Source organism: Nicotiana sylvestris, chromosome 8 (genome assembly GCF_000393655.2).
Source record: "Nicotiana sylvestris chromosome 8, ASM39365v2, whole genome shotgun sequence".
NCBI lineage: Eukaryota > Viridiplantae > Streptophyta > Magnoliopsida > Solanales > Solanaceae > Nicotiana > Nicotiana sylvestris.
In genome coordinates, this window is record NC_091064.1 from 140,921,191 (window position 1) to 140,934,091 (window position 12,901).

Here is a 12,901-nt window from a genome sequence, read left to right on the forward strand (position 1 = left end):
GGTTGCAATTTTCAACTTTTGATGTATTTTCTTTACTTTATTTTTCTGAACTGTAATAACTTTGTAATAAACTATTGGGGATGGCTAGTGAAAAAGGGGGGGGGGGATAACTATGTATGTAAAAGAGGTAGATATCCTGCTCAGGGAATTTCTGATCTATGCATATCACATAGATATCCTACCTATAGGAATTCTGCACTTTCATATGTAGATACTATGACTATAAGGAATTCTGCACCCATATAGATATCCTGCCTATAGTTTTCTAAAATTCTGCATTCATATGGATATCCTACCTATATTTAAATTTCTGCATCTCTCATATAGATACCATGCTCATAGTTAACTGGAAATCCGAATCCTACATACGCATCTGTCACTAGGCAAACCTGTTTATAGGGCTTAAATAACTAACTACATCTAGATATCATGTTCATAGGCTTAAACGAAGTACAACATTTAGATGCCATGAATATCGGATTTTTGCACTCTTGCTATGTCTGTAAAAGTGTCCAAAATCGACAACACATAGAAAGCATGCCTATAGGAGCTTTAATCGAATCTGAACCGCTTCATTTGCTTGTAAGTTTAAAACCAGTCACAAATGACTTGCGCTCTTTTGCTAAAACTCGCCTTTCTTTAATAACAAATGATTTTTTCCCTTAAACTAGTATGTATTCATGTTTACTTCATTGTTTTTGGAATTATTAGATATCATGCCTATAGGGTCTTCGTCTAACACCTAGGCAAGCCATAGGGTGAAAGTTTATAAACTGAATCAGATTTTATATGCTACAACCAGCAGGCAGGCCTGATTTGAGCTTCTTATCTGAACTATGTAATAAATCAGTCTGCCTCGACCCCTTTAAGTTTTAATCAGACCTTAAATAGTACATGCAAGTCATGCTACATTATGTGCTTTCTTTGGTTTAAAGGAGGTCTGTTTGAGCCCTTTTATTTGTTTATATGCTTCCCCAAACTTGCTATATGTGTTTTGTTTATCGCCTTAGTATTTTACCTTTTGAAACCACTAATAAGCCCAATACCTCCTACTTTTAGGATTAGTAGTCGTAAATACCTTCGGGACTGATAGGATTGGGGCGGGTAATAGCATGCAATAAGTGAACGAGACCATTCCACGCTTTAATACCTTAACAGGGTGGGAAAGGGTAGATATGGATATGATGACCATGCAATAACATCACGTGTAGCCCCTCACTGAGGAGTGATTATCGGATGTTGTGTGGGGTAATCCATATTATTAATAAACCTAGGACCCCCCTTTCCTTTATTTTCTTTGTTTCTTTTAAATCTTTTTTTAATCCATTTCTTTTAAGAAAATCAACTCTTTTAGTTCTTTTTTCTTACTTTTGTTTATTTGTAACCATTACGTGAAAATCCCCTCTTATTTGAAGCCTTTATTTTCCTATGTGTTATTTGCACTAAAGTCATAATAATAGCTTGGCCGGGAACCACACTAGTGGATCTTGAGGGGTGTCTAACACCTTCCCCTTGAGATAATTTCAAGCTCTTACCCAATCTCTGGTTGTTCAAATCAAACCTTCCCTAGTGTCCTAATGCACTCAAATCATTAGGTGGCGACTCTTTACCTCAAACCCAATTCCCGAAAGGGAACGAGTTGTACTCCCAAATGTCATTAACCCGATTCACGAGAAAAAGGGGGAGCGACAAGGGCACCTCCAGCCCAGCTGGTTGCAGCTGCTCAGGACTATGTAGTTCTTGTTTTGCCAGAGGACGAGCACCGCAGATTGGAGAGGTTTGGGAGACTCCAGCCTCCGTCATTTAGTGGTGTTGAGGGGGAGGATGCATAGGGTCTCTTGGACAAGTGTCAGAGGATGCTTTGGATCGCAGGTATTCTGGAGACCAGTGGGGTCTCATTCACTACTTTTTAATTCTCTTGGGCTGCACTTAGTTGGTGGGAGGCTTATGAGAGACGTAGGTTGGTTGGCGCAGCGCCCCTTACTTGGTATCCGTTCTCCGTTCTCTTTCTGGAGAAATTTGTACCTAAGTCTCTCACAAAGGATCTGTGCAGGCAGTTCAAGCAGCTACGCTAGGATGATATGTCTGTTACACAATATGAGATGTGATTCTCGGAGTTGGATCGTCATGCAGACTAATTGGTTCCCACAGACTGAGAGAGGATCAGGAGGTTTATAGATGGCCTTGATTTTCAGCTTCGGTGTCTTATGACCAGAGAGAGGGTGTCTGGTGCCACTTTTGATGAGGTTGTCGACATTGCTCGACAGATTGAGATGGTTCGTGGTCAAGAAAGGGTTGAGAGGGAGGCCAAGAGGCCTCGTGGTCAGGGTGGATTTAGTGGTGCTCCTCATGGGGGTCAGTTCCAGCACGGCAGAGGCTGTCCATTCAGACATGCTCAGTCAGCTCGCCCAGTTCACCGTGGTGCATCATCGGCCATGGTTCTCACAGTTCCCATTAGGGTCATTCATCACTTAGTGCCCTCCCAGCCTAGAGTTCGTCCCGTGCTCCATCAGTTAAGGACTCCTCCATGCCAAGTTCTTCTACCAGTCATCCTAGTGTTAGGGGTTCCCTTCAGTCCCCATCACCAGCACCAGTGGGTTGCTATAAGTGTGGAGAGTTGGGGCATATGTGGAGGTAGTGTCCTCGTGGGGGTCCGCCTTAATAGAGGAGTCAGTCATCGACTTCAACACCAGTTACTTCACCACACACCCAGTCAGCTAGGGGTGGAGGACAATCAGCTAGGGGTCACCCTAGAGGGGAGGTCGATTAGGTGGTGATCAGGCCCATTTCTATGCAATCCCAGCCAGACCAAATGCTATTACTTCAGATGCTGTGATCATAGGTATTGTCTCAGGTTGCCACAGGGATGCCTCTATATTATTTGATCCTGGTTCCACTTTTTCATATATGTCATCATATTTTGCTCATTATTTCGATACCACGAGTCTTTTGTTTCATCTGTTCGTGTATCTACTTTAGTGGGTGATACTGTTGTTATGGACCGCGTATACGGATCGTGTGCAATAACTATTGGGGGTTTGGAGACCCGACTGGACTTTTATTGCTTAGTATGTTGATTTTGATGTGATATTGGGTATGGATTGGTTGTCTTCGTGTCGTGCTATTCTGGACTGTCATGCTAAGACGGTGACGTTGGCTATGTTGGGGTTGCCACAAATTGAGTGGCGAGGTTCGATGAATTATGTTCCTAGTAGAGTGATTTCATTTTTGAAGGCCCAGCGGATGGTTGGGAAGGGTTGTCTTTCTTATTTGGCCTTCGTGAGGGATGTCAGTGTAGAGACTCCTACCATTGATTCTATTTCGGTAGTGAGGGATTGATTTTCAGGATGTGTTTCCTGCAGACCTGTCGAGCATGCCGCCGGACAGGGATATTGACTTTGGTATTGAATTTTTGCCTGAACTCATCCCATTTCTATTCTACCATATCGTATGGAACTGTCGGAGTTAAAGGAGTTGAAGGAGCAGCTTCAGGAACTCCTTGATAAGGGGTTTATTCGGCCTAGCATGTCACCTTGGGTGCGCCTATTCTATTTGTGAAGAAGAAGGATGTCACGATGAGGATGTGCATTGATTATAAGCAGTTGAACAAAGTCACAATCAAGAACAAGTATCATTTGCCTTGCATTTATGATTTATTCGACCAGCTTCAGGGAGCGAGGGTGTTCTCCAAGATTGATCTCAGGTCAGGTTACCACTAGTTGAAGATCAGGGACTCGGACATTCTTAAGACAACTTTTAGGACCCGATACAGTCATTATAAGTTCCTTGTGATGTCTTTTAGGATGACCAATGCCCTAGCGGCGTTCATGCATTTAATGAACAATGTGTTTCGGTCTTATCTCGACTCGTTTGTTATTGTTTTCATTGATGATATTCTAGTGTACTTATATAGTTAGGAGGAGCACGCTGAGCATTTGAGAGTTGTATTGCAGCGGTTGAGGGAGGAGAAGCTTTATGCAAAGTTCTCCTAGTGTGTGTTCTGGCTCAGTTCATTGGCGTTCTTAGGGCACGTGGTGTCCAGTGAGGGTATTCAAGTTGATCCAAAGAAGATATAGGTGTTTTAGAGTTGGCCCAGACCGTCCTTTGCCACAGATATTCGTAGCTTCTTGGTTTGGCAAGTTATTACCGTCGGTTCATTCAGGGATTTTCATCTATTGCATCACCTTGACCAAATTGACCCAAAAGGGTGCTCTTTTCAGGTGGTCGAATGAGTGTGAAACGAGCTTTTAGAAGCTCAAGACTGCCTTGACCACAGCTCTAGTGTTTAGCATACTATCCGGGGAAGGCCAATATAGTGGCCGATGTGTTAAGTCGCCAGGCAAAGAGTTTGGGGAGTTTAGCATATCTTCCAGCAGCAGAGAGGCCTTTAGCATAGGATGTTCAAGCCTTAAGCAGGCCAGCTTGTGAGATTGGATATTTCGGAGCCTAGTCAGGTGTTGGCTTGCGTAGTCTCCAGGTCTTCTCTTTATGAACATATTAGGGAGCACTAGTATGATGACCCACACTTGCTCGTTTTTCAGGACAGGGTCTGGTGAACTGGCGCTAGGGATGTGTTTATTGGTGATGATTGTGTGATGAGGATGCAGGGCCAGATACGTGTGCCTAATGTAGATGGGTTCGGGAGTTGATTCTTGAGAAGGCCCACAACTCGTAGTATTCCATCCATCCGGGTGCCACGAAGATGTACCAAGATTTGAGACATCACTATTGGTGGAGGAGAATGAAGAAATATATAGTGGGGTTTGTAGCCCGATGTATCAATTGTCAGCAGGTGAAATATGAGCATCAGAGATCGGGTGGCTTACTTCAGCAAATAGATATTCCAGAGTGGAAGTGGGAGCGGATCACCATGGATTTCGTAGTTGGACTCCCACAGACTTTGAGGATGCTCGATGCTATTTGGGTGATTATGGATCATCTAACCAAGTTTGTGCACTTCATTCCTGTGTGTACTACCTATTCTTCAGAGTGGTTAGCTGAGATTATATTCGAGAGATTGTTCGTTTGCATGGTGTCCCAGTTTCCATCATTTCAGATAGAGGTAATCAAGTTACATTATAGTTTTGGAGGGCCGTGCAGCGAGAGTTGGGTACTCAGGTTGAGATGAGCCCAACTTTTCACCCTCAGACGAACAGACAGTCTGAGTGCACTATTCAGATATTGGAGGACATGTTGCGTGTTTGTGTCATTGACTTTGGGGGTTTATGGGACCAGTTTCTACCACTCGCAGAGTTTGCATATAACAGCAATTATTAGTCGAGTATTCAGATGACTCCATATGAGGCTTTATATGGGAGATGGTGTAGATCTCTAGTAGGTTGGTTTGAGCCGGGCGAGACTAGGCTTTGGGGTACAGACTTGGTACAGGATGCTTTGGACAAGGTGAAGGTGATTCGGGAGCGACTTCGTACAGCTCAATCAAGACAAAAGAGTTATGCTGACATGAAGGTTCGTGATGTGCCTTACATGGTTTGGGAGAAGGTTCTGCTGAAGGTTTCACCCATGAAGGGTGTTATGAGATTTGAGAAGAAGGGCAAGTTGAGCCCTCGGTTCATTGGGCCTTTTGAGGTGCTTCGAAGGATTGGGGAGGTGGCTTATGAGCTTGCTTTTTCACCTAGCTTGTCGAGGTGCATCCGGTATTTTGTGTTTTTATGCTCCGGAAGTATGTCAACGATCCGTCTCATGTTTTGGATTTCAGCACGGTTCAGTTAGACGGTGATTTGACTTATGATGTGGAGCCGTTGGCTATTTTGGAGTGGCAGGTCCGAAAGTTGAGATCAAAGGATATAGCTTTAGTAAAAGTGCAGTGGAGAGGTCGGCCCATAGAGAAGGCTACTTGGGAGACCTAGCGGGAGATGCGGAGCAGATATCCACACTTGTTTGAGGTTTCAGGTATATTTCTAGACCCATTCAAGGACGAATGTTTGTTTAAGAGGGGAAGGATGTAACGACCCGATCGGTCAATTCGTGAATTATAACCCCGTTTCCCCCATTTCTGCTTCTTTATGTGTTGTTCAGCTGTATTGTGTGGTATCGGGTTGGTTGGTTCGGGTTCGGAGTGGTTTTGGAGTGGAATGAGGCACTATGCCTCCTATTTAGAAGCTTAAGTTGGGAAAAGTCAACTGGATGTTGACTTATGTGTAAATGATCTCGGATGGGATTTATGATGGTTCCGTTAGCTTCGATAGGTGATTTTGGACTTAGGAGCGCATCCAGAATGTGATTTGGAGGTCCGTGGTGGATCTAGGCTTAAATTGGCGAAAGTTGGAAATTTGGCAATTTCGGCCGACAATGGGAAGTTTGATATTGGGATCGAAATGGAATTTCGAAAGTTGGAGTAGGTTCATAGTGTCATTTGTGACGTGTGTGCAAAATTTCAGGGCATTCGAAGGTAATTTGGTAGGTTTCAGTGTCATTTGTGGAATTTGAAAGTTTAGAAGTTCTTAGGCTTGAATCCAAGGGTGATTTGGTGTTTTGATATTGTTTTGAGTGATTCGAAGGTTCGACTTAGTTTGGATGATGTTATGGGATGCGTTTGTATGGTTGGTTGAGGTTCTGAGTGCCTCGGGTGTGTTTCGGATGGTTAGCGGGTGGGTTTAGCTGTTGAAAGAGTTGTTGATGTTGCTGGTGTTGGGTTTCTGAAGTTGGGGAGTGCTGACCGCATAGAATTTATGCGGACAGTGGAAGGATTTCGCGGAGGCGGCAAGATTTCTGCAGTCAGCGGTGGAGGCTGGCTCGGATAGAGGAAAAATTGGCCACGACCGCAGGAGCCGAAGACTTTTGCGGCCGCGGTGGGAATTTCGCGGAGCGACGAATGCGAGGGCGGTGGAATTTGGCGGTCAGCGAAATGAGAATCCATGGTTCAGAGTTTTATTTCATATTTTGACCTAGAGAGCTCGGGTCTTGGTGATTTTGTTCGAAGGTTTTTCAAGAAATTCATCGGGGTAAGTGATTCTAACTCGAATTGGCTAAAATACTCGAATATATCATTGGATTTATCATTAGATTAGTGAATTGGGATGAAATATTGGGAAAATTGTAGAAACTTCATAAAATGGATTTTGAGTTTTGAATGTTGATTCTAAGTTGGATTTGAGTGAAACTAGTATAGTTAGTCTCGTAATCGAATGTGTTATCAGATTTTGTGACTTTGGTCGGATTTCGAGACATGGGCCTGGGGCCGGTTTGAGCCAATTTCGGCTTTGGGGTCTAAATTGATAGTTTTCATGTGGAATTCATTCCTTTAGCAAAAATTGATGGTATTGTACTGATTGTGAATAGATTCAGAGCATTTGGAGGCTGAGTCGAGAGGCAAAAGCATCGCGAAGTAGAGATTTGATCGGTTTGAGATAAGTAATGATTGTAAATCTTGTCATGAGGGTGTTAAACCCCGGATTTCACATCGTTTTACTATTGTGGGATGACGGACATGCTAGATGAAGAGTGTGTGGGCATGCACCATTGGGATTGTGACTTGGTCTGTCCCGTAGCAACTATAAAGTTGCGTATTTGACGGAAAACTAGTTGATACTTATATGTTTTAGAAAGAACTACTATAACTTGGGCTGAATGCCATATTTGGGCCTTGTGTCAACGTTGTTTGGACCTTAGAGGTCTTTTCTTATTATCCTCTTACTGTTTTTGTTTTAAGATCTATACTCAGTCATGCTATGTTTACTGATTTCATAACTCAGTCTTTATTACTCCATTTTATGCATAAGATTATATTTTGGGATGAACATCCTGTTTTACTGGTAACCCGAGTGACTTGAGAGGTTTCTGACTGAGTGAGGTCGAGGACCTGCATTGTGAGGATATTATGGGATCGGGCTGCGCATCACAGCATGATGTTACTGATTTATGATTACGAGAGGCCGAGGGCCTGATTGATTTATGCCACGAGGTGGCTTGTTATAGTGCTTGGGATGTAGGAGCTCCTCCAGAGTCTGTACACCCCTAGTAAGCGCGGGTACCATGAGTGAGTGATATGATGTTTTGCCCGAGGGGCTATTCTTGATTTATGTTGTGCCCGATGGGCTGTTTATGAGTGATTGTGAGGTTTGCCCGATGGGCTGATTCTGAGTGACGTTATGCCCGAGGTGCGGTTTATGATTCATGTTTGCTCGAGGGGCTATTTATGATTTTCATCACTTCTACTCTAAATTGAAATGAACCTCTATTGAAACTGTTGAAAAATATCTTCAAATGATTTTCACCGAAATTGAATTTTTAAACGAGATAATTTGACTCATATACTGATTTGAAAGCATGTTGTATTTACTGAGATTTCATGACGTGGATTTTGTGTGTTTCCTACTACTCAGTCTATATTTACCTTTATTACTTACTGAGTTGGCATACTCACATTACTCCCTGTACCTTGTGTGCAGATCCAGGGGTTGCTGGATGTGCTAGCGATTGTTGATTTTCATCCATCGCAGATTCGTGGAGTAATCGAGGTAGATACATGGAAATCACAACCCTACTCTTCTCCCTCCTATCTTCCTTTAGCTGTTATTAGTAGTTTTCCAAGACTGTATTAGTCTTAGCATTTTCAGACACCTTTTAGTACATGCTCATGACTTGTGACAACCCGATGTCAGGATTTTCTTTCCGCACTTTGTTATTCCGACTTATATTATAAATTTTTATTAATTAATAGCTTAAAGAAAACTTTATTTTGGATTATTGGGTTGTTTTGGTAAAGGAGTCGGCTTGCCTAGTTCCACGTTAGGCGCCATCACAACTTGGTAGATTTGAGTCGTGACAAGCTGGTATTAGAGTCTAGGTTACATAGGTCTCACGGGTCATGAGCGGGTTTAGTAGAGTCTTGTGGATCGGTACTGAAATGTCTGTACTTATCTTCGAGAGGCTGCAGAACCTTTAGGAAAATTTCATATTCTTGAATTCTTATTGTGCGAATCCATTTTATTTCACTCCATTTCACTTAATTCTCATGCTTATTAGAAATTAAATAGATATGCGGCTCCATGACAAAAAGTTTATTGATTTTACTAACCATGTTTGTTTTTCTTTTTGATATTTTGGGGTTGAAGTATGGTTGCCAGGAGTTAGCAACGCATAAGTAATTCTTGAAAGTTTTGTATAGCTGTTGAAAATTCTTTTATGTTCTTTTTGTTCTATCTTTCCTCTTTGGCAATCTATCCTGGCGGAGCCCTTTTTGACGGTTTTTGTCACGACTCTAAACCCGGAGCCAGTCGTGATGGCGCCTCTCGTGAAGACAAGGCCAGCCGACACAACACCTATTCCCGTTTAACAATTAAAAATACATAATTTAAGTCTTAAACACAATTAAATCATCAGTTAAGCAGTGAAACAGTACAATTTGCGGAAATAAAACCAATACAGCCCGACATCGGGGTGTCAAAGTCATGAGCACCTATCATAGAAACTACAAGTCTGAAAGAGTCTACACAAATTATTACAGAACACTAACAAGAGAAAATAAATGAGATATGGGGAGAAACACGGGGCTGCGAACGCCGAGCAGCTACCTCGTGAACTCCGAAATCTAGTGGAAGCTCTCAACCCTCGCAAGCAGGACCTGAAGCGCCTGAATCTGCACACGGGGTGCAGAGAGTAAAGTGTGTACTCCAACTCAGTGAGTAATAATGATAAATGCAGACTAAGCAATAAGAAATCACGTAAAGGCACATCAGCAGGCTATAAAGAAACAGTAAAAGCCAGTAAAAGCAATGAAACAGTGAAAATATGTAAAGTCACTTAAGTTCAGTTTAAACATTCTTAAAATTTGCCTTTTTAGATAGTTAAGCAAGTAAAACATAGGCAACTAGAAAAGATAAACACATAAAGAATCGCCCCTCGGGCATAATACCAACAGAGTCAGCCCATCGGGCAACACATAGAATAATACCAGCCCCTCGGGCTCTATCTCATATCACAATGGGTACCCGTGCTCACTGGGGGTGTACAGACTCCGGGAGGGGCCTCTTACGGCCCAAGCGCAATATCAAGCCATCTCGTGGCATAATCACATAGGCTCGCGGCCTCATATCAACAAGACACCTCGTGGCGTACAAATCTCAGGCCCTCGGCCTCATAATAATAATCAGTGTTTCCTCACAACATAGGCCCTCGGCCTTACTCAGTCATAATCTCATAAGCCACTCGGGCAACAGTAAAACATGATGCTCAACCCAAAATATCATTTAATATATCATTTTAAGTGTTAAAACAGAGTAAATATGGCTGAGTTATGAAAACAGTAGAATAAAAATGACTGAGTACAAGTATAAAGTCAAGACAGTGAGGAAATATCAGTAAAAATCCCCTAAGGGTTCAAATAGTTGGCACTAGGCCCAAATATGGCATTCAGCCCAAAACATGATGATATAGTTTTCAGTCAAATATGCGGTAAAACAATCATTCGGGATGGACTAAGTCACAATCCCCAATAGTACACGACCCCAAACTCGTCATCTAGTGTGTGCGTCACCTCAATATAGCACCACGATGTGCAATCCGGTGTTTCATACCCTTAGGACAACATTTAAAATCATTACTCACCTCAATCCGGTCCAAACTCTAGCCCGCTACGCCTTTGCCCCTCAAATCAGCCTCAACTCGCATCAACTCTTTCCAAAATCAAAATTACGACGTCAAAATACGCTAAGGGAACGAAGCCCATGCGAAAATAATCAATTTACAACACAAATCCTGAAATTACCAAAACCCGACCTCCGGGCCCACGTCTCAAAATTCGATAAAATTCACATCAATAGATTCCTTATCTCCCCACGAGTTCATACATATCAAAAGTCCCAAAATTCGACCACAATGACCCCTCAAATCCTCAAGTCTAGGTCTCCAATACCAAGCCCTAGTTTCCCAATTCTAACCCTTAATTTCCATTAATTATAACCCTAATCCGTGAAATAATACCATAGAAACGAGTTTTAGGTTCAACAATTTTACCTCCAGACGATATCCCTTGAATCCCTCTTCAAAATCTCCCAAAAAGCTCCAAAACTGGCTTAGAAATAGTGGGATGACCCAAAAATTCGCGAAGGAATGCTTTTATACCTTCTGACCCAGGGATTTTGCATCTGCAGCCAAAATCCCGCATCTGCGGTACCGCTTTGGCGGTCCATGAACCGTATCTGCAGTCCTCACTTAAGCCCCACAGTCTCCGCATCTGCGATGCCTAACCTGCACCTGCGCCATCGTTCCTCAACCGCTTCTGCGGTTCCTGCCAACCTCACCTTCTTCCGCTTCTGCGACTCCTTTCCGCATCTGTGGGGGTCGCACCTGCGGCCTCCCAACCGCAGATGCGGTTATGACAGCAGATTCCAACTTCAGTTGCCATTTCAAACTTCCATTCTTTCCGTCAACCCTCCGAAATCACCCCGAAGCCCCCGAGACCTCAACCAAAAGCACAAACACATCATATACCACCATTCAAACTTATACCAATCTTCAAAACACCTCAAACAACATCGAATCAACCAAAATACATCAGATTCAAGCCTAAGTTTCCAAAAATCTTCCGAATTACACTTTTGATAAAAAAGTATACCAAACCACGTCCGAATGACCTGAAATTTTGCACACACACATCCCAAATGACACAACGGAACTACTGCAGCTCTCGGAATTCCATTCCGGCCCCTATATCAAAATCTCACCTATCAACCTCCTAAACAAATGTTCATCCTCGAACGAGTCAAGAAACATATCTGAAGCCTCAAACAGGTGAGGATATCTCCTCCGCATCTCCCACTCGGTCTCCCAGGTAGCCTCCTCCACAAGCCGACCTCTCCACTACAATTTCACTGAAACTATATCCTTTGATCTCAACTTCCGAACCTGATGACCCAAAATAGCTACTGGCTCCACATCATAAATCAACTCATCATCTAGCTGAACCGTGCTGAAATCCTGAACATGAGACGGATCCCCAATATACTTCCGGGGCATAGAAACATGAAATATCGGATGTATACTCGACAAGCTGGGTGGCAAAGAAAGCTCATAAGCCACCTCCCCAATCCTCCGAAGCACCTCAAAAGGCCCAATGAATCGAGGACTCAATTTACCCTTCTTCCCAAATCTCATAACACCCTTCATGGGTAAAACCTTCAATAGAACCTTCTCACCAACCATGTAGGACACATCCCGAACCTTCCTATCAGCATAACTCTTTTGTCTCAACTGCGCTGTACGAAGCCTCTCCTGAATTACCTTCACCTTTTCTAAAACCTCCTGCACCAAGTCTGTCTCCAATAGCCTAGCCTCACCCGGCTTAAATCAACCAACTGGAGATCTACACTGCCTCCCATACAAAGCCTCATATGGAGCCATATGAATACTCGACTGGTAGCTGTTGTTATAAGCAAACTCTGCAAGCGGTAGAAACTAATCCCATGACCCTCCGAAATTAATGACACAAGCACGAACATGTCCTCCAATATCTGAATAGTTCGCTCGGATTTTCCGTCTGTCTAAGAGTGAAAAGTTGTGCTCAACTCAACCTGAGCACCCAACTCCCGCTGCACAGACCTCCAAAACTGCGAAGTGAACTGAGTACACCTATCTGAGATGATAGAAACTGGGACACCTTGCAAACAAACAATCCCCTTGATATAGATCTCTGCCAACCGCTTTGAAGAATAGGTAGTACACACATGAATGAAGTGCGCGGACTTGGTCAGCTGATCCACGATCACCCAAATAGCATCGAACTTGTTCAAAGTTCATGGAAGTTCAACTACAAAGTCCATAGTGATCCGCTCCCACTTCCACTCTGGAATATCCATATACTAAAGCAAGCCACCCGGTCCCTGATGCTTATATTTCATCTGCTGACAATTGAGACACCGAGCCACAAATCCCATATTGT